Source organism: Loxodonta africana, chromosome 21 (genome assembly GCF_030014295.1).
Source record: "Loxodonta africana isolate mLoxAfr1 chromosome 21, mLoxAfr1.hap2, whole genome shotgun sequence".
Taxonomy (NCBI): Eukaryota; Metazoa; Chordata; class Mammalia; order Proboscidea; family Elephantidae; genus Loxodonta; species Loxodonta africana.
The window spans coordinates 51,873,574-51,897,415 of record NC_087362.1 but is presented as its reverse complement, the minus strand read 5'-3'; positions in this window follow the sequence as shown (position 1 = coordinate 51,897,415).

The following is a 23,842-nucleotide window of genomic DNA, read 5'->3' as shown; positions in this document are numbered from 1 at the left end:
ATTTATGAAAAATGTTTGAAAACCAAATTTTTGTTATTGTTAAATTTAGAATGAAACTTTATAATCAAAACTTTGTTCAAATATGCATGTAAAGAAAGCATCAGAATTATAAAACTACTTATATTTGTATGACGGAGTCAGGGGTGATTGTACTTCTTTTTTATTTTCTATATTTTCCAGATTTTGTATTGTTATATTGCTATAATAGTGCCTATATTAACAACTATATTATATATTCATCTATATTGCTATAATAATTAGAAGAAAAACTTTTCAAACAAAAATCTGTAATTGGTTGCAAAGTCCTTATATAAAATATCACCAATGAGGTCCCAAGCAGAGTATGACATGTGTCTTTGGCTATCTGGGGTGAAGGTGAAGGACATATGACAACCCAGTCACACCCACAGAGGTGACCCTAGATCTGATAATTGTTATATAATCTGATAACATCCAGGATGTCTTTGAAATCCCTCCTGGCCCAGCAGGAAAGAAGCAAAATCATTTTAGAGGAGACTGAATTTATAGTGGATGAGAGAAAGTCACAATCATTGCCAAAGCAAGCTGTGTCAGAATTGTAGCTGATGACAGTCCTGTACCTGAAAACTGAATTTTGAATGATTGGAGAGAAACAGTATTCTCTGCAATTAGTCTATCATCTCTCCTCCCCAGGGATGTTAACTCCACGAGAGCAGGCACCTTCCCTACACCACCCACCTTCGCTGTGATATCCAAGGTCTGACACAGTGCCTGGCACACAGAAAGTGCTCAAGAAAAGCGCTGAATGAACCAATAACATCAATTGCTCAAGGCAGGAATCCAGGAGCCTCCCTGAGTTTTCCCTTGTCTACGTCCTATATCCAATCTTACTTTTAGCTTCTTCCTTGAAAGGTATCTCAAAGTGTTCCTTTCTGTCCCCTTCCACTGCCTGCTCCCCCACCTCAGCCCAGGCCACCCCCTCTCTTGCCTGGATAAGACAACAGCCTCCCATCAGCTTTCTTCCCCACTCTCACCCTCTTCTTGTCCATTCTTCTCCAATCAGCAAGACTGGTGATCTTAAGGCCGAGTCAGATCAGGTCATTCTGCTGCTTCACTTCAAAGTTTTCCCACTGTTCCAATTCTTGATCATGGTCCTAAAATACCTGTTTTAAATGCCACTTCCTGTTCCTCCCAATTCTCACCTCAGCCATCCCCCTTATTCACCTTACCACATCTCACTGTTCTTCCAGTTTCCCCAATTTCTTCAGAAGTCAGGCTCTTTTCCCACCTCAGGACCAATTTAAATGTTAGCCTCTCTGCCCAGAATGTGCTTTCTTCCACTCGGGTTTCAGCTTCTGTACCCCATTTTCCCAGATGCCTTTGTTGCCCACGCTAATAAAAGAAGACTTGCCTGTTATTTTCTATGTAGCCTCCACTTTTTTTGTCCTTATAGATAGCACTCACGATAACTTGTAATTAATATATATTTAATTTTTTGGTCTGTTTCTCCCACTCAAATGACACTGCGTGAGAGCAGAGACCCATCATCAGTATTGTCAACCATTGTCTCTCAAGTGTTTAAGTGCGGTGCTGTACAGAGCAGGCAAACCATGTCTCTGATGAATGAATGAATGAATGAATGGATTCCTAAACAAGGAAGTGATTGACAACACAGATGCATTGAATGTGTGAGGATAGGGTGGATCAACATGAAGTTAGGAAGCATGTAAGGAAAAATACCACTAATAGAAGAAATACTAAGCTGTTAGTGCCTGTCCTGACCAGAGTTTCACCAATGCCCTAGAAAGAAGCGAATGGCAGGGTGGGTGTCTCTATGAGGACTCAGAGTACCGGTCAAAGATGATGTACTCCTGACAAGCTTTTTTCAACCTCTATGCAATATACTGCAGTCCCTGGGCGGAGTGAATGGTTAAATGCACAACTACTAGCTGAAAGGTTGGCAGTTCAAACCCACCCAGAGGTGCCTCAAAAGACAGACTGGGCGATCTGCTTCTGAGAAGTTCATAGCCTTAAAAACCCTATAGAGCAGCTCTGCTGTGCACATATGGAGTCTCCGTGAGTCAGAATTGACGTGGAGGCAACTAACAACAACAATATACAATGTATTAATGTGAATTAAAAAAAAAAAAATTTTTTTTTTCTTGAGATAGATAAAGATATAGGTGTAGGTATGGGTACAGATACAGATACAGAGAGACCTTGAGCCCAGGTGGTACAGTGGTTAAGAGTTCGGCTGCTAACCAAAACGTCTGCAGTTAGAATCTACCAGCTGCTCCTTGGAAACCCTATGGAGCAGTTCTCCCTCCTACAGAGTTGCTATGAGTCAGAATAGACTCGACGGCAACAGAAAGAGCTTATATGCTTTGTTTTCAGTAATTCTCATTAATGTTTGTTTATTGACACAGAATGCTGAGTTTTAAGAAGACTACTGGCTAGCAGGGATCAGTGAGTGGGGCCCCAGGGCCCAGACTAGCAGAGCAGCCAGACTGGGTCTGAAAAGGGTCTATGCACACATGGGGGCAGGACCATTCCTTAAGAGAACACAGAAGGCAGAGGACATACTCGGAGGCTATGCACTGAGCATGTCAAGAAAGCAATTATAAAGGGATTTGAGTAGATGGCAGACTCGAAGAGGTTAAGCCTTGCTCCCTTCTGTGGTGTATTAAATGGCGAAATGAAAAAGCTTTGGAACATCAAATTAAACTCATCTGGCAAATTGTTTTTGGAAAGAGATAGCCTTGTGCATTTGGACTCCGGTCAGCTGTGTAAACAACCATTATCTAGCTGGTTATCTCCACAGCTCGGTAAACCCCACACAGGCTCACTATACCTGCCCAAGGCCCAGAACAGCCTGGAAAAGTGGCCTGTTCAAGACGCTCTTCTGGGTGGCCTCCGTGGTTGCAATCTCCACATCACAGGAGAACTTTGTAGCTGTTCACGCCAGGGTCACAATGCCCTTTTTGGTGAGAATTCAGCCTGGAGAAGAAGTTTTCCAAAAGAACGAGGGGTTGGTTTACAACCCCAACTAAATGGCAGGAGGCAAAAAAAATGGTCTGCTCGCTGAATAATCATTTTGTTTTCTTTTTAGGTCCCCCAATTATGTTAACTTGGAAACGTATCTATTAATTGCCCAATTAGACATCTGGTAATCACCCTCCACAGAAATATCCAAAATCATAGTGGCAGGGCTTGGTGCCCTATTTTATTGTATCGCAAATAAAAAATCTAATTTAGAATTAATAAAAACTAATTCCAGCTAGTTTAATACCAATTGATCATTAACAGGGTGCATTTTGTGGCTTATCAAGTCTGTAAGAAGGGTGTATAATTAACTGGAAATGGCATCCACAAGGTTATAATTAAATTCTTGGTAACTTTTAACTTTCAGCAACTGTTTTACCACTTAATTAGCATTTCAGAAGATGATTTCTAATGTGATTTATTAAATGCCGATCGCATAGTGCTGGGCCAACTAACCAACTAGGGGTTGGCGTTCCCTGTTTATGAAGTGCCTCTTCTATCAAGCTAAGTAAATATCTTGTTGCAGAGTTAATAAGATATTCACATACCCTATTAGTAAAAATTAGTAATCAGTTATGGGCTAAAGTGATGGGATTTTTTTTAACATTCTGGTCATAGCCTTTTATTCACATTTATTTCATACTCATTCGATAGAGACCAAGAGTCAGAGAGAAACAGGGCGAGAAACAGTGTTCACTTGATTTTTGTCTACTTTCTTCACTGGACTGTAAGCTCCCTCTCCCTTAGACTATAAGGACCAGGACGGCAGGGACCATGTGTGTTGCATCCCCAGGTTTCTGCATATAGTCTGAAATTAATTAATCATCACCTGCTTTAGCGATAAAGACAGAGGAACTACAAGGAGCCAGGAGTGAGAAGGCTACAGGTTCCATGATGTTTATAATATCTAAGCCATCTCAGTTTATGTTCAAATTTTCCTCTTCTAAAGTTGGCTATGATGAACACTATATTTTACCGACTTACAGTTTAATTGAGCATAGAAGATGGAAGTGCTGTTGGGATACTTGGAGTTGCTGGGTGGTGCAGTTAACATGCTCAGTTGCTAACTGAAAGGTTGGTGGTTTGAGTCCACTCAGAGGTGTTTTGAAAGAAAGGCCTGCTGCTCTACTGCATTCTTACGCAAATAACCACGTCTTTTGCTTTTGTTTGCTGGCTGTGCCCCACTAGAATCCCCACCCACACCCTCTCTACTGGAGCCTGGAGGGAGGAGGGGAGGAGGAAGAGGTGTAGCCAGCAAACAAATGCAGAAGGTGTGCAGTATTTGTGTCAAAATACAGTACTTTTTTTTTTTCCCAAAATCAGCTGTTGAAAACCCTCTGGAGCACAGCTCTACTCTAACAAAGAGTGGGTTACCATAAGTCAAAACTGACTCCACCACAACTGATTTACTGGGGATTGGGATACTTAAATAAGACACTGCATCTGAAGGGCCCAATTTGGTAAACCCTCAACAAAGGTTGGCCATAGCCCTTCTCCTCCGGAGCATCTGTCACAATTGTAATTTCACATTGATTTGGGCAATTGTCTAATTACTGTCTTTCTTCCCACAAGAAGAAAAGACCAGGTCTGGGAGGACTAGGTCTGGTTTTTCTCATAATGGTATGTCCAGCACATAGCAGAAAAATAGTCACACAGCTGGTCATTAATGAATATTTGTTCAAACAATGACTGGATAAATGAAGCCATTATTCATATTATTACCATTAGTTATTCAAAATATCCAGCATAGTTGGCTCTCCAAACTTGTGTTCTTCAAAACAAGAAGATAAGAAAACCAGAGCTCGAACTATGTTTTGTAGCTCATGAGACTTGCTGTGAGGAAAGTTGTAGCCATTTGTTCTCTGTGGCCAGGTGAGTGTCCACACGACTCCGGCCATGGGTTCTGCCTCCACCTTCTAGTAGACCTCCAAAAATTGTCACGTTGTGGCTTCCTTCCATTTGCAACTGCCTTTATGCTCCCAGCATGGCCATCGGAACTTATTGGAGCATCATTTCCCCAAAACATCTCAACATGCTGTCATGCCAAGCCTGGTCCTACAGTGGCCATCTCAAAACCTTGCTGAGCAAGTCTCCTCCACACCAAACATCTTTTGAGATCTGAGCTCAGCACCATTTTTAACGTGATGTTTCTCGCTTTCCCTGAGGCCCGTTCCAGGAAGGTGAGCTATATTAAAGTTGCTGCTGTAATGTTTGGGCTTATTGATTTTTTTTTTTTTTTTAATGTGGCATCAAACATCCAAAAGACAGTTAAAAAAAAAAGGGGGGGGGGAATTCCGCCAACTGCAGCACTTACCACTGTCCATTGTAGAAGGCAATTCCAAGTGCTTCTGCTCCACAATGTATCAGAACAAAGGCTCTTTCCTTGATGGCCTTTTTAAAGAAGGTGGCAGTTTAGGACTGTAAGCAACACCAAAGGATAGAAATGAGTCCATTGTTTCACAGGGCCAGTGCCAGGCTGACTCATAATAAAATAGGAGGTAGAAAATGCACTTAGATGAGACTCCTTGCAAGTAAGGATTCTCTTCTGCTGTTAGTTCTAGCGACCTCTAAAATTTGACAGCCAGATTCATTATGGGAATCTTGAGGTCTCCAGTATTACCACAAATTCAAAGACACTCTTCACACTGTTGCCTTTTGATGGCTGCAGAATCAAGTTTGTGCATCGATTAGATTTGGCCTTTGTCTGTAGAGGGCAAGAAGCCTTAGGAGGGGGTATTTAACCCAGTCTGAGGTACGAAATGATCACCTTAAGCTTGTTCCCCGTAACTACCACTGGAAAGGAGGTTGGGGCCACAGTAAAATTCATTCATCCACCCCTCTATTCCTCCATCTCTCCACCACTTCCTCTCTCCATCCATTCGTCTATCCATCTGTTCATCTTTATATCTGTCCCTCATTCCCTCCATTTGCCCTTCCATCTTTCCATCCTTCCATCCATCCATTTATCTGTTCATCCATCCAACAGTTATATGTCATACACTATTCTAGGCATCACAGATTAATAAAATAATAGAATTATTTCATATCCTCAAATGTCTCTGTCTTCCAAATTAGTCATTCTCTCAGGGTCCTTGTATTTTTGCTCTTGCTATCCCCTAACCCTGGAATATTCTTTTCTGCTAAGAAAACTTCTTCTCATCATTAAAATCTCAGCCCCAAAGTACCGTAACCTGAGAAATGTTTCTCAAATATCTGAATCTGAATTGTTTTTTCCTATTATTCTCTTGATGCTTTATTCATATATATCCGCTAGCTCTTGCCACATTTTATTTTAGTCATTTAAAATAATAACAATAATAACAACAATAATGAACAAATTTTATTTGATAAATACTCACTAGGACTAGATACTTCGTCAAGTATTTTACATGTATTCAACATTTAATCCTCACAACAATCATGTGAAGAAGCTAGTAGTATTACCTTTATTTTATAAGACATGAAACTGAGGCATAGATTGAGTTATCCTATTTAACTCAGCAGTGAGATTTCCTTGGGAGGTATGAAGAGGCCTTGTATACCACGAAGATTAGTTAATGACTATTAGAGAAGCACGAATAGATACTCAAAAGAAAAAAAATAAATAAATTCAATGAACCAAGGAATAAAAGGATATGAATTTTAAAAATTTTAGGCCTAGCCTCACTTTCTTAAATGACTGCATCCAATTCTGACAATGTTATAGTAGTTCCTACTTGACCACCTACCTATACTATTCAGGTATGGATTCACTGTGAATTTTAGTGCAGTTAAAGGTAATATCACTGCATGCTGAACATATATCTTGACATGCATTTCACATGCATCGTCTTACTTAAAACTCACAACATCCTAGGACATAAGGACAATTATTACCCCATTTCACAGATGCTGAAAACTGAGTCACTTGCACAAGGCCACTTAAGTAGTGAATTTGGTGGTCAGACCCATGCAGATTTTCAGCAGAGCCCTCAAACCTCAACACCATGCCCTGCTGCTAGACACATAGAAAGAGATAAAGTGACTAATACAGAGGGAAAATGGCAAATACAAAGAAAGCAGAGCAGGGACATCAATTCCTGAACAGCATAAATGCTGGGGCAGCAGTACCACTACTTTACTTTAAGGTTCATTGTTTTCAATAGTACCCATTCAGAGTGTTTCACAATGTTAAGCATTTGAACAAAATATTCCAGAGAAACAACTGAACTTCTGCTCAATGACAAAGCATTTGTGTATATATATGTAATAAATGTTGGTTAGAGAGTTTAGATTCAAAATTATATTCTTAATTGCATAGCCATGATGATATGGCTGACCTATGATACCTTTTTCGTCTCTGTTTAGGTTTATGAATGGATCAATCTGTACCCCACTGGCCTTGGTACTTATAGTAGCCCTACTAATGTAATTATTTCTTATCCTGGAATTACCTACCATTAGTTGAGCAAAGCTGTGAGTACAGATGGCATGTGATCATTCTGCAATCACTTGCAATTGTTTATCTGTTCCTACCACAACCTTGAAATTCCTTTTTCAAAGATCACAAATGACCCTTTGCTCGCCAAAACTAATGGCCTCTTCTCAGCCATTATTTTCCTGGAACTTTCTGAACCATTTGATCTCACTCATCACTCTCTCTGTTAAGCTCTTTACTGCCGGAGCTTCTATATCTTTGGATATGGTGTGTCTTTCAATTTTACAGTTTATTTACAATCTTACCATCCAGAGGACTGAGGTCACCACATTCTCTAGCCTTTAAAGTCAACTTTTCTATTGATATCCTAAATAAAAATGGTTCACACCGTCTTCCTGCAATGTCATGGGAGAATAGCAAGCTTTGCCACTACCCTGTAGATTTTGATTATCCATTTAAGAACCCCTGTTTTAAGATCACCAGCTGCAGGGATTCAATGTCCAAAAGTCATTTTGAAATAGCTCTCCATAGAAAAGGAAGATAAGCCTAGTTTTTCAAAGTTGATGCAGGACCCCATCACTTCCAATCATCAGACTCTTGTCTGGTACCTATGATTTATTGGCCTTCTACCTGTTGTCTATGACAAACTGCATTTCAACACACAGAGACTTTGGAGACTGAGAAAGATGACAGCCAGTAAGTGAGAAATGGAAGGAAAAAGCCAGTCCTTTTTACTTATACGAAGCGGCATTCTTTCAGACCCTGACTGCCGAACAATACTTAGAGAGGAGTAGATGTTTACTACCTTGAAAAACACCTCTAATTGATGCACCATTGTACAGAGGAGTGAAGAAACTGGAATTAAGTTTTAGAGAGGACTCTTTGAGTTGTCAAAGAAGAAAAATTGAGGCAGAGCATTCACAAACACAGAGAACACACACAAACATTAAAGCTCGAGGTGCTTCTCCGCAACCAAACCACCCCCTGTGATTTGGGTTTAAATGATATGAAAACACTATTAGAAACATCTGTGCTTACCGTTGAGTTGTTCACCAATATTTCTTTGACTGAGATAGCTGTCAGATTCTCTCTAAGGAGACTGACGGGGGACAGCAGAATGATGAGTCAAGACTAACCTTGTCCTGGGCATCTGTTGCAGAGCTACACCCAACACTAAAAGGGTGGTGTTTCAGGGCCCAAAACTAGGTTAATTTTTTAAAATCAGGCTTGGCCAGAAAGGTCCAATAATTGGTATTTTCGCAGTCATAAGGAAACTCATGAGTCAAACCAGAGAATCCTAATTTTGACTTTGGTTTCAAGTGGGGCCAGTGAGTGATGGGGATAGGAAACAAAGCCAGGAGCCAGAGGTCGTTGGTAAAGTGGGTGAGGTTTGGGACAATTGGGGGATGGATGAAGTGCATGTGCCCTGTCTATGGGCTGGGATGTGCCCTGGAGGGCTCACATTTCCATTGTACCGGCTGCTGGATGAGCAAGATATGGGTGAGTTGGTCCAGTTTCAAAGCACAAGGTTGGCATGGGTAGCAGCCAGCAGTAGAATACCACTACATGCATATTTCTAAAAAAGAAAAAATATGTACATATTAAATAAGAAGCTGAAATGACATTGAAAATTTGTTAGGACCATTTCTTCTACCTATGAGAAAGATAAATGTAGTTTTCATGTGCTTTGTCCTTTATACAGTTTTGTAAAAGAAGACATTATTGGAAGCCTTTTCTATAACAACTTGGTAAACTAAAAATTTCTCCCACTCTTACTTTCTTTCTGGATTTTTTTTTCCCTCTATTTACATTGACATGATGGCATGTTTTTTCTTGTCATTTGAGCCAGTTGGTATGGCAACACTCAATTTCTTGAAGAAATGTCTGTCAACATCATTGTGAAGAAAATAGTACTGGTACGTTGTACCAGCATGAGTCACCATCAACTCCAACAATCACGATGACAAAATATTATAATAATGATAATACTAGTAACAACAACAACGTCAACACCACCAAGTACAATGGCTGAAACAGAGAAAGCAGAGACTCAGCAGTTAGGTATCTCAAGACTTAAATTCCTGAGCTCAGTTTTTGACACAGTAACCTTGGGTAAGAATCCCTTTAAGTGGCAATTCCTTATCTAGAAAAGGGAGGTAATTATATATAACTCATAGGGTTATACATAACACATAGGGTCATGGGAAAAAAGTATTATGAAATAAAAATAAAAAGAAAGAAAATTGCTGGTAATAGGGAATCTAGGGGTGAGAAGGAAGAGTGTTGACATGTCGTGGGGTTGTTAACCAATGTCATACAACAATGTGTGTACTACCTGTGTGATAAGAAACTAATTTGATCTGTAAACCTTCATCTAAAGTTCAAAAAAGACATTTAAAAAAAAGAAAATTACCCAGCACATTTTCTAGTACGTAGTAGTAACCTCCTAATAAATGACAGTCCCTATCTCTATTTTTATAATCCCAAAGCCAGTTCAGTGATTTTGAAGAGTTTTAAGGAGAAGGAAGATGACACTACAAACGGATAAAAGCTAGGGTATATCCAAGCTCTTGTCTCCCACACCCAGTGACATTACCCCTACAAACATTTCACACTCATTCCCTATTAACAATAGAAATGGCCCCATGAACTCCATGGAGTCCCAGTTGAGAAGCAATGGTTTCTCTTTGGCCTTACATAGATTCCTCCCTTAGTCAAGAAGTGGAAAACTGTGATAAGCCAGATCTGAGCACTAAAAAAAAAAAAAGCACTAAAGGTAGTGTTTACTAAAAAAAAAGGGGGGGGTCAAAACTATTTTGCAATAGACAGTGAGTGTATACACCATATATAAATATATATGTCTATATTTTTGGGGTTATATAATCTGAAAAATTGGCCATTGAAAATCCAGTGGAACATAGTTCTACTCTGATACATGTGGGATCTATGGGTTAGAACTGACTAGATAGCAACAGGTTTGGTTTTGGGTTTTGGTATACATAGAGTAAAACCTGTGAAAGCCAGAATCTGTGTAAGGCAGAAACCTGTCAGAGAAGAAAACTCAGGTGTTTTCCACTGAAATGAGGGATAGAAAAGTGGTAAGACCAGTGGTGTCACAGGGGGGTACAGAAGGGTGGGGGGTGCAGACCACGCCAGATGACACTATCAGAGGAGGTGACACCAAAGTGACTGTCTATAAAATTTTTGTGCAGTGTTTCAGCAGAAATACATATTTTTTTATAGTTAGTTATAACAACAAAAACATTTTTCATAGCCCAGCTTACATGTATCAATATACCTACAAGGCTAAAACTCCATGCTAATTTACTTTTTGAACCTGTTAATGTTCTTATGAAACCTTATGGGGCAGTTCTACTCTGTTCTATAGGGTCACTTATGAGTCAGAATCGACTCGACAGCAACGAGTTTTTAATGTGCTCTGATCAGAGCTGTCATTATTACTCAATTATAATGACAGCATGAATAACTTGGTTTCGTCTGCACCACTACAAACACACTTGTTTTCCTTGCTGCTGATGTTTTTATGGTCACTGACTTGGTCAACTATTCTGGTGTTTTAGCTACAATATTATGGTAATTGGGATTTGTGAACCTACATCAATAACTTTTTTTCAGAATGAGGTGATAATTAAAGGAAAAGAGGAGTGATACATGGGAGTGACGATTCATGTGTAACGTTAGTACCGAAAACATTACTAAGGGTTCTGTGGGGACGCTGGTGGTGTCGTGGTTAAGGGCTATAGCTGCTAACCAAAAAGGTCGGTAGTTCCAATCCACCAGGTGCTCCTTGGAAACCCTATGGGGCAGTTCTACTCTGTCCTTTAGGGTCGCTATGATTTGAAATCGACTCAATGGCAACGAGTTTTTTGGGGTTTAAGGGTTCTGTATGGCCTGGTATGGGAGGACGTCTATGGGAGGGATGACACCATGAGTTACTGCACTGGGTGACACCAACCCTAGTGACGCCACTGGGTAAAACTGCATCCTGTCAAAGGTGGAAAACTTGCAAGACCGGGAAAAATAAGGCAGTCTCATATCAAGTTCCAGCTCTCACAGGTTTCACTGTATATATGAATTGTTTCTGACGTAAGAGGCAGTGTGCTAAGAATTTCATACATAAAATCTTTTTAAACCTCAAAAGAAACAATAGAGATAGGGACTTTCTGATCTCCACTTTATAGGTGAGGAAATCTTTGGTGGTCCTTAAGCAAATTGCTCAAAATGATGAAGCTATGAAGTTCAAATCCTACAGGCTTCTCCTGAACCCACGTTTTCAACCTTAAATTTATAATGCCCAGAAGAAAGGGGAGACATACTCTAAACAGAGACAGGAAAAAAATAAGAAACAAGAGAGAGCGAGAGTGAAGGAAGGAGGGGGAGAGAGAGGAGGGGAGAGAGAGAAAGGAAGAAGCCAAAGAGAGAGAAAAAGAGAAAGATAAAGTTACCTGAGGAACAAAACTAACTGAGTTGTTTCATATTAAAAAAAAAAAAAAAATTCTCTTTGCTTTTCTTTAATGCTTCCTTTCCCCCTAATAACTCATTTTTGGAGCACATTAGAATGTGAAGACTTTTAATAAAACACCTCTGAATAAAGCTAAACTGTGCAGAGGCAGTACAGTCGTACACTTGAAGAGCACAATTTGTTTACATGTTTTCTGGAACTTTATCCTCAAAGGAATGCTCTGATTTCTGCAGCCTGTTATTCACGCTGGCTTGACTTGACCTTATTTTTCTCTTCACAGTCTCAGTGGTGGAAAGTTTTCAGTCTGCATTTATGAACACACCTATAGATGCTGCTGACCTTGGTGGACGAAGCATGGACCACTAATGGAATTATTTGCATCCTGTAATCACCCCCTAGCAGTTCAGCAAAATGTGGAGTAGTGATAGCTGGTTATCATTCAGCCACCTTTTCAGTTTGGCATCTGCTTCCCCTGTAATCCTTAATTTCTTTATCTCAAAGATCATAAGATACTGTCTCCTAAATGGAATGGTTTCTTCTGAGTCTTTAGCTACTTTGTGATTTTTTGGGAGGAGTGTACCATTTGAACCCACCCACCTCTTTACAACCAAGCTTCTAAACCTTATAATTTTTTTAAGCAGTAAAATTATTTTTCCATCCAAATGACTATATTCCCAGCTTTAAAGGATCAATTTTCTTTTTATACCACACCCCTCCTTCTCAAAAGGCAAAGTCTTATGTGCTTTTCAGAAAGCCATCTCCACCACAACTCCAGTGTCAGGCATGAACTCAGGTCTAGAAGACCAACCCCGTCCATTTCCTTGGCTGCCATGATTGGATCAAGAATGAGCACATGACTTAATTCAATCCAAAGAATTTCTCTTTTCAATTTTTTTGAGTGAGATGCTCTTTTTCCCTCTGAACTGGGACATGGAATGATGTGAGCCTATAGGTGCTGGCCACCATTTTGCCACCATGCCTGTGTAACAATTCATCCAACATGGAGGAGAGCAGAACTGGGAAATAAAGGGCCATGAGCCACTGGAGACGTTGCCTCTGAATCACGTTCCCAGGGTTGGTCATGGCTATGCAATCAGTGCAGCTACACAGGGCCCTTTGCTGGGGGTTTAATGCTCTGTAGTCATTATATTGAAATTTTATTAGTTTTATCTTCAAAGTTGTGTTTTGTAAATGAAGTCTGATGGGACAATGGAGCAAGCACCAGGCTCAAAGTTCTGGCTCTTGGCTGGGTTTGCCTCCCACTACCTCCCTGCCTCTCTAGGGCAAGATCTTGGCTGCTTGCTCCCTACTTCCTGGCGTCCTGAGTCCTGCCCAGCCTCTTGTTTCATGTAGCTACCCCAAGATACTGGTACCCTCCACCTGGTTCAGGACTGGGTTACGTTAACAGGGAGAGAAATGCCTGCATTTCACCATCACCTTCCACTCCCAGCAGTGGTCTCGCTGCAATCAAGGGGAGGGTTGGGTTAGGCACACGCACCATTTTGGAGGTGAGGGGAGTTAGGTGGTAGTCATTCCTGCTCCAGGGGCGGTGGGTGCTATACCCCAGTTTATTTCCCCGCCAAAGCACCTATTATGCAAAGCCATATCAGTGATGGCTTGCGTGTTGCTGTGATGCTTAACAAGTGTCAGTGGAGCTTTCAGACTAAGATGGATGAAGAAGAAAGGCCTGGTGATCTACTTCTAAAACTAAGTCAATGAAAACCTGAAGGATCACAGTGGCCTGATCTGCAACCCATCACATGGATGGCGCAGGACTGGGCAGCCTTTTGTTTTCTTGCGCATGGGTCATCATGAGTTGGTAGCCCACTCAATGGCAGGTAACAACAACAACAACAACACTGCAACAACAACACCCCTGATGTTTTTGCTCCAGACCAGCAGTGCCAAAGTGTGTTCATCGGCCAACTCAGCAGGACCCAGTGCACCACGGAGTGGAGGTTGCAATCCTTTTGGGTCCCCCATTTGCCATGGGTTGGGGAGCAGGTCCACGGAAAGGGTTGATTGACTTCTCTGTTCTCCTCACCAGAACCCCATGTTTTTATTTTTCCCTGGGTCCTGCAAATTATATGGCCAGCCTTACAGGTTAACCCACAGAGTTTTCAACTTTTTTTTTTTGCTTAAGTCTTCTTGAATTGAACTTTCTCCATGAGGCCTAATAGATGCACCACTCTTTTCTGCTCAATCCTGGTCAGCTGACACATCCCAGTCTCTGGTCTTGCTCATTGCCTCACCACCTTCTAGGGCAGCTGTTCCTTCCCTTGCTGACCACCTGTTGCCACTTCTAATGGCTCCTTGACACTGCTCCGCCCATTCCTCTGAGCCCGGGTTGTGAACAGCAGACTCTCTTAACCCCCTAAGGCACAGCTGAAACCAAGCTGCTTAAAAAATGAGCCCGAAACCTGGGGATTTAAAGCAGACCATATAATAAACTAGTTGTGGCTGAATGGATTTCAACCCACGGCAACATCATTTATGTCAGAGTAGAACTGTACTCCACCGAGTTTTCAATGACTGACTTTTCATAAGTAGATCACCAGGCCTTTCTTCTGAGGTGCCTCTAACTGTCAATCTTTTGGTTAGTAGCTGAGCATTTAACTGTTTGCACCACCCAGGGACAACCATGTAATAAAGGCATGTAAAAGGCAAAGCTAGACTGTGCACTCTTATAATAATAGTAATAATAATAATAAACTGTTAGCAAAACTGAGACTAGAAAGGTGCTCCCCTTAACCTGACAAGACATATCTATAAATTGTGAAATTTTAGAAAGATTTCTTTTTTATTATTATTGGGGACTGGATCAAGGTGTGGACTCCCATTATTACCTCTTCTGTCCGACCCTACTCTGGAGGTCTTAGCCAGCAAATGAAGAGGGGAAGGAGGGTAAGAAGGAAGAAAGAAAGATAGGGAGGGAGGGAGGGAGGGAGGAAGAAAGAAAGAGAGGAGGGGGAGGGGAGGAGAGGGAGGGGAGGAGGAAGGAAGGAAAAGAGAAGAAGAAAGAAGGGAAGGAAAGTGTGAGAACTGAAAAGGAAGATTCAAAAATGTTCACAAATACGTTGAAAATACAAGAATATCTACAGATGAATTATTAGAATTAATTGGAGTGCTTATCTGTATTGCTGGGTAATAGGTCAAACTGGGGTTTTTTTAGGTCTATGTCAAAATACACAAAATATCTTTTTAAATTAATACTGCACTTTAACTAGCAGAAACAAATTAGGAAATACAATTTTTAAAAATTCACAATAGCAACAAAACAATAAAATATCATGGGAAACTTGTAAAACCCTACGTGAGGACATAAAACAGGACCTAAGTAAAAGGTCAAATATACCACATAATGGATGGGAAGATTTAATACTTTAAATATATTATGTTTTGTCAAATTAATCTGATATCTTCGTTTGTATTCAAACATACTCTTGACTCCATCAATATTATCAAAACCCCAACAGAGTTTCTTACTGATCGCAGGACAAACTGATCCTAGCATTAATATAGATCAGGAAAGGGCAGAGAAAAATAAAAGTGAAATGTATCCTAACAAAAAATTTATTATGAATCTGTTGTAATTATTACAGGGTGATATTGGTGCAGAGATGGACACGTAGGCCAGTTTATTTGTGCAATGACATTATACTGAGGGTCAGAGAAGATCCTCAAAGAGACGGATTGACACAGTGGCTACAACAAGGGGCTCAAACATAGCAACGATTGTGAGGATGGCTCAGGACCAGGCAATGCTTTGTTCTGTTGTGCATAGGGTCACTATGAGCCCGAACCAACTCGATGGCACCTAATAACATCAACAATTATACTGTTAGAAGTAGAACCCCAAAACATAGGCACACATACATGGTACTTGCTGTACTTCAGACTTGGCTTTATAATGAGAGGGTAATGAATGGGCAGTTCAATAAGAGGTACTGGGGGAAGTACTGCCATTCACATACAAAATCAAATACGTTTAGATACCTTTGCCTGCTTTGCCCCCTTCCCTGCCCTGCTTTCCCCATTTCCACACCAGCTTCTGCTGGGAGCACTCTGTTAACACGTTACTGTCACAGGGATACCCAGGATCTCTTTCCAGAGACTCGCCCTAAGACACCCATCACCCTTAAGTCAATTTCATATTTAAAAAATTATTATTTGGTATATTTCATTTTCAAACTGAGTATATTGAAATTGCATTTACTAGTCCCAGTTTGGTTCTTGTCACTTCCTTCTGTTTCATTCCAGTCCTATTTTGTTTATTGACCTTCTTTGCCCTACTTCTGAAGGTATTTGATTTTCGAACCCCTGACCTGTGGTCTTTAAACCACAGGAGGTAATTTAGAGCCTTCCACGTTCTGATCCCATTACACACATCTGGTTTTCTTTCCCACCTTCCACCTTACGCACCCTCATTTTCTGCTGCCACTTGCTGCCATCCCATTCCCCATCCATGTAGGCACTTGCTCTACTTTGTTCCTAGACACATGGTGTTCGGTCTGAATGAAGGATTCTACATCACTTCCAGTTCACCTAGCAAAATCCCACTCATCCTTCAAAGCCCTTATCAAATGTCACTTCCTCTGGGAAAGCCATCTCTCCAGCCAGAGCACGTGAGTTACTCTGTTGGGCTCCCCTAAAACCTTTTATACACGTGGGGGACTTGACACACCATATTTCATTGCAGATATGTCTTCTGTATTCAACTGTGAGTTCCTTGAGGAGGGAGATCATGTCTTAGTCACCTTAAGGTTCCTAGTTCTTGAGGAATATAATAAAAATAAATCAACTACCAGCATGAGTTCTAGGGAGTTTCTAACATGGGGTATGACAAAGTCTTAGGCAGTCAGAAAGTGCTCCTGAAAAAGCGACATCTGGGTTTTGAAATCTGAAGGACATCTGGTGATTGAAAGGTGAGAAAGGGTGAGAGTATGCTAGGCAGAGGACCAGCAGGAGCAGAGACCTGGTGGTGGGCTGGGAGGGTAGAACATTACATGTCAGAAAGACTGAAGGAAGACCAGTGCTGGTGGAAGTCAGAAAGGGAGTAGGAAAGGGTATAAGGTAAGAAGAGATGATGATGGCAGGAGGCAATCCCTGACCTGGAATTATTCATAGAAGAATGCCAAGGGAAAGAAAAACACCCTAGATTCTATATAATAATTGGTGTGTTTCTTCCCGTTTCTGCGGAGAGGACTCATAGGTTTCATCTCAAAGTTATCTTTACTGGGAAGGGAGGTAGAAGGGGAGGTATGTGTGAGAGAGAAGGGATTAAGAATATTGTAACATTTTTCTACAGTCAAAACCATGCTGGGTTCCCACTTGCCACAAAAGCTTCATGAGGTCTACAACTACCATGGTTCCCATTTTACTGGTAAAACTACTGAGGTTCAGAGAGTAGGAAACTCTCGGAGGCTAAGTCACAGAGCATGTCCATGTGGATCTGTTTTAGGACATACAGAATCACCATCTTTATTCCACTGACTCCTGGACAAGAATGATGATACAGAGATAGTATCAAGAGGCTTTTGTGAGACTTCTCGAGGCCAGAGCAGAGCAAGCCAGCACAGTAGATGGCTGGTGGTGCTCCATTAAATCCTCCTTGGCCTTGTAAGTTCGTAAAATTGAGGTTGCTTGGAAACTGTGATCACTGGGGTCAGAGCTCACCTTTCCAACTTCATTAAAAAAAAAAAAGTCCATAGTAATCAGAATCCCAAGAATAAAGAGACAGAGATTAAAAAGCCGTCAGCATTTCATGACCCTGTGGGCTTGTTGGATGTAATGAGTGTTCTTTATAATTATACTTTAAATCTCTGGTTACCAGAGTGAGGTCCCATGACCAGTAGCCTCAGCATAACCAGGTATCTTGTTAGAAATGAAAATAAATGCTCAGGTTCTATCCCAGACGCAGTGAATCTGAAACTCCGGGTGTGGGGCCCCGCAATTTGTTTGAACAAGCGCTCTAAGTAATTCAAACGTACGTCTAAGTGTGCAAAGTCCTCTAGGATCTGTTATCTCAGTGATCCTTTGAAACCTTGAATCTGTCTGTCTTGTTCTCAGTGTGCATTTGAGGATACTGAGTCTAAAACGGGATGAGATTTCCTGAAAGGAAATCCAGGCTGGTTTTGTAGGACTGTCCACTTTCTTTGAGTATGGTGTGCCTCCTGCAGTGGTCTCATGGTGTGCCCTGTGAGAGCCCCAGCCCACTAGGAAATTCAAGAGACAGCCTTGCCACCTCCACTCTGAGCACTCGCAGGCCGTGACAGCCAATGGACAAAGGTGTGATGTGGAGGCCTTGCATGACCTTAAGTGATGTGGGAAGGTATATTCACACCAATCTACTTGATGTCAGCTGAGAAAACAATCTGAGTGTCTAAGTAGACATTTGGTCCATTGGAGATATATGTTCCCCCAACCAGAAAAAAGTTTGCAGGCAGATGAAAGAGCCAAGTGTTTTTGAAAGCTCTGAAGCACTATAAAAATGCTCAAAATCATCACCATTTTGGTGAGCATCTATTATCCAATATTACTTTCCATATGTTATTTCATTCAGTCTATAGAACAAAAGTTCCCTGGCGGCACAATAGGAAAGAGCTCAGCTGCTAACCAAAAGGTCAGCAGTTAGAATCCACCAGCTGCAGTTCTACTCTGTCCTATAGGGTCACTATGAGTTGAAATCAGTGAAGTCAGAGAATTTAAGAGCTTAATCCTCAGCCCTATAGTTGTATTCAATATTTGAACCACTGTTCTGGGTCCGGGTTCACCAATTTTTCCAATGCCATCTCAATGACCATTTCTGCTTTCACGCAATTCACAAATGTTTAAACCAACAAAGTTAGAAGAGACCTGCTGTCCCCACTGAGGAACCTGGGACTCCGTGATTTGGAGTTCACCTTCTGCAATGTGGCGAGGAGTAGGTGAGTAAGCATAGTATAAAACCAGCTGTGGAAATAGCATCACCTCCAGTCCAATTTAAATGAAGTCAGTAAATTATGCCTCCAGACTCTACACCATTTATTTTACCATGCTGGAGAAAGAAAAAGAGTGTGCAGAGAAGCAATTTCTCGCTCAGGAATTTCATTAAAAGCCGAATGGAAGGGGCCGATGTGGGAGAACATGGCGCCTGGTATGATTGTGGGAGACACTTTGTTAAAAAATGGAAAAATCAAATGGTGGCTCACCTGCAGCAGTCAGTCCTCACCATTAGTAATAATGGAGGGCCATGAGCTGGAATGAACTCCAGCCCATGTGTGCCCTGGAGGAGGGCAGGCCAGCCCTCTGCACACAGAAGCAATAACATCAGGTTAACAATAAGTCACCTTTGCCAACTCTTCGTGGAATAGTTCTTGTGGGAGGTTTGTTAATACTTTTCTCCTTCTGCATTGTTTCTGACAATGGAAATACGCCTGAGGATAGTATTTTGTTGGCTTAACATGCACAATAGAGTCAGCTTTTGCTCTTCTGCTACCCACAATGAAACGACCTCATCCAATACCTGTATCAGAGAAGGCTAAGTCTGTACTTAACCTAAACAACGATTGGTGGTATGGGCAGGAGGGTACAGAAAGTTTTCAATAGCTAGCATTTCCACTGAACATTGTCATAATTCCACAGAGGGAGACCCAGCAAGAGTTCTTGGTTCTATTTGCAAGAAGAGGAACTGGAAAGAGATACCATATCTACAGCTTGCCTAAGATCTCTTCATTATTGAATGACAGAGCTGGAATTCAAACCCAGGTAGAGCATAATTCGGAAAGCACCATTGACTTGGAAGCCTGTATGGGCAGTAATAATAATAATAGTTATTATTATTATTATCATTAACACTTAATAAATGTTAGGCATATACCAGGCACTGTGATATGTGCATTACACATATGCCCGTTACATCGAGTCAATTTTGACTCACAGCGACCCTATAGGACAGAGTAGAAGTGGCCCATAGGGTTTCCAAGGAGCGCCTGGTGGATTCAAACTGCTGACCTTTTGATTAGCAGCCGTAGCTCTTAACCACTATACCACCAGGGTTTCTATTACACATATAATCTCATTTAAATCTCACAATAAATCATTTTATTCTCATCAAGTAGGAACTATTACTTTCTATTTATAGACAAAAATACCAAAGATTGGAAGGCTTAACGGCTTGCCTAAGGTAATAGTTGACAGGTGGCAGACCTGTAATTTGAACACAGGTCTGCCACCTGTCAACTATTACCTTAGGCAAGCCGTTAAGCCTTTCAACCTCCTTATGCTTTTCCATGACACTGTGTGGAAACCCGGGTGGAGTAGCAGTTAAGTGCTATGGCTGCTAACCAAAAGGTCAGCAGTTCAAATCCACCAGTCTGTCTTTGGAAGCTCTATGGGGCAGTTCTACTCTTTACTATAGGGTCTCTATCAGTCAGAATCGACTTGACAGCAATGGGCTGTTTTTTTTTTTTTTAATGTGCAAACTAAACTAGAAATCACCAGACTTCTCATGGTGACAATATTCAGCCCAGAGATTTGAAACCCAGTTTGGCTACTAAGTTATTGCCTGATCTTTGGATGAGTCAGCTCTCTTAGCTGTAGGTCCTTGTGCTGGCCAATCTCTACTGCATCTTGATTCCAGGTCCAGCGTTCTCTTCCATTGCACCAAACTTGGACAAAGCCTGCAAAGGCACCATCTGTGAAGCCATCCAAATGGGGCACTTTCAAATATGAAATAACCTGGTTTAAAACATTAACTCTGAAAGGAAACCATCACTGGATAGGAGTCTCCAAAAGACAAAGGGAACAGGGGCTGATGTCGGGGGAAGAGCATGACGTTAGGCCTGAGTTGTTGTTACTACTATCACTCTTAGGACGAGGAGTGAGTGATTGTTTCCTCACTCTGTGTCCTGTTCACAAGGGAGTTGGGGGGGAAAAAAAACCTGGAGCTGGGAACATAATTACAAGAATTTGAAAATGAGGTAAAAACCAAATTAAAGCAGTAAGCCTTAGGCATAAATACACATGGATGACTACGAGCAAATCTCTCGTGGCAGTAAACAAAAAGAAATAGATAGAGATTCCCTTGCTATTACAATAAAAGATGGAAAAAAAATAAAATGTAGGAGGTAACACAGAGCAGGGATCGGGGCAACAGATTCCTCATAGGGCTCAGAATACAAATGATCAAGATGGCAATAGTGGTTCAAGATCGTTGTTATCATGTGAAATCAAGTCAATTCTGACCCATAGCAACCCTATATGACAGAGTAGAACTGCTCCATAGGGTTTTCTGGGCTGTAATATTTACAAGAGCAGATCTCCAGGCCTTTTCTCCTACAGAGTGGCTGGTAGACTCAAACCACATGCCTTTCAGTTAGCAGCCGAATGCTTACCCATCGCACCACCAGGGTTCCTTGGCTGAAGGTTACTGTTGGGTAAACACGGGTCAGCGCTTGTGGTGTGCACTTTATGTGTGTCATCTCATTAAATTCCCACCCAGCTCCATGACATAGGTGCTATCACGAGCCCATTTTATGGGAGGAAAAATGGACTCAGATGCTAAGAACTTGTCCACACCACACAGCTAGTAAGTGATGCAACCAGGATTCAGAATCAGGCTGTCTTCATCCTGAGCTTTTGGTCTGAACCACTGTTATGGATCCAGTTGCATGGTCTGAAAACTGGGCGGTGGCAATAGTTGCCCAGCATTGCGAATGTGCTTAATTCCAGTGAACTGCAGACTTGAAGATGGTTAACATGGAAACTTTCTGTTGCATGTATTTTGCCACAAGAGAAAAATAATCTCTGGCAGTTGCATGGAGAATGATCTGGAAGGGGAAAACAGAGTAGGACAGTGGGAGGGGTAGGAGGGGATGACTTCTGTAATCCAGGTGAGAGATGGAGGCTCAGAGGAGGGGAGGAGGACAGTGGAGTGGGTGCAAAGAAGAATGGAATTCCATTTGGTGGCGTCTGGTTGTTTCTTCTTAATGCGACCTCTTTTTCTGTTTCCCTTGATGGTAATCCCTATACCCACTGGTTCATCTCTAGGTCTCTCCTCCTATTCAGTCTTCTGAGGTACTGGAAGTATCCATGTCTTATTGCATTTGTTAAACAATAGAATAATCCGTTGTACCAGATAACTTAAGGCTGTGTGTGAAAACCTTCTGAGCAGCTCTTGCCATTACACCCTTCCTCCTCATTTCCCTACCCCTGCCAGTTTAGGGGAAACCCTGGTGGTGTAGTGGTTAAGTGCTGTGGCTGCTAACCAATGGGTCAGCAGTTCAAATCTGCCTGGCGCTCCTTGGAAACTCTATGGGGCAGTTCTACTCTGTCCTATAGGGTCGCTATGAGTCGGAATTGACTCGATGGCACTGGGTTTGGTTTTTTTTGGTTGGCCAATTTAGGGTCCCAGGCTTCGTGATGTCTGAAGGCCCTAGGATCAATATAGTATTTAACAGAAAGGCACTGAAGCGTGGCCAGCCCCAAAGCAATCTGCTGATTTGTAAGCATCAGGAGGGCTTCTCAGCCGGCTGCAGCCTGTCCCGGCAGTGGTAGAAAGCCCCTGAAAGACAAATTGCAGTCATCAGTCCCAGAAAAGGAAGACTGGCATCCCACCTCCCAGATCAGCAGGAGGGAGAAAGAGCAGCAACCCGGTAGCTCTGTTTCTGGGATGGTAACGATGATCTTGGCTGACACTGGATGACAGCCGACTTGAAAGTGAGTTGGAAAACACCCTGTGTTTCCTGTTAGCAGCCTGACTCTAGACGTTGTGGGGTTAGCGAAGGCCAGGCCTGTTGGTGTGACTTTGCGGGAAGGTGCTCGATCCCATTAATATGCACTCAGCCTCCTTCAACCCGAACACCAATAAGCACGCTGTCATCCACTGTGCAGCGGAGACCAGGTGCAGGGAGCAAGGCTCAGAACCTTGAGAAATAAACCCAGCAGACTCGTGCGAGCATCTTTACTGTGCTCCCTCCTCATATAATACCGTCTTGTGTACCGTGGTTACCATGGAGCCTGGCGCTGGGTGTCATTACATTTCATTATTGAAACAGAATAAAATCATTTTATTAAGCATCTCTCTGAAGAAAGGCAAGTGGCAAGGGGATAAGACTATGGTCTCTGAAGTCACACAAACCCGGGTTTAACTATTGGCCGCACTGCTTTCAAGTTCAGCGACATTGGGCAGGTACTTAGACTATCAACGCTTCAGGCTTCTTATCTAGAAACTGGACATAAGAGTATCTATTTCATGAAGCTACTGGGGAGTTGTTACAGATTAAATCACGGCCGCTCCCCAAATTTTATGTTGAAGCCTAAACCTGTAGTAGCAGTGAACATGACCTCGTTTGGAAATAGTCTTTAAAGATGTTGTTAGTTAAGTTAATGTGAGTTCATACCAGAGCAGTGCGGATACTAATCCAATCTGAGTGGCGTCATATAACAGGGAATAGACCCAGAGAGACAGAGGGAAGTGGCCAAGTGATGGCAGCGCTACTCTGCCGCTGCAAGCTAAGGAGCACCTGAGGCTACCAAAGCTGAAAGAGACTAGAAGAGGTCTTCCCCTAGAGACTTTGGAGAGAACACAGGCCTGCCGACACCTGAAGTGCAACTATAAGTCATTAATTTCCTTCGTTTCCAGCCTTTTCCTCATCACACCCCATTTTCAGTACTATCCTGGCTTGAAGCTGAGGTATATTTATCCCAGTTCTGGAGGGAACAGTAAGCCCTGGTGCCCTGGAGGAGGAACACCACTCAGAGAAGAGAGAGAGGGGACCACTCTTTGGGTATTGTGGGAAAGGAACCGAAGGGGACTTGCAGAAGAGCTCAGTGCCCATCTCTCTGGGTGGTCTCTGCATGACTGCCTTGAGTCTGGAGCCCTTGCATGTGTGTAATGGACTGAATTGTGTCACCCCAAAATGTGTGTCAACTTGGCTAGG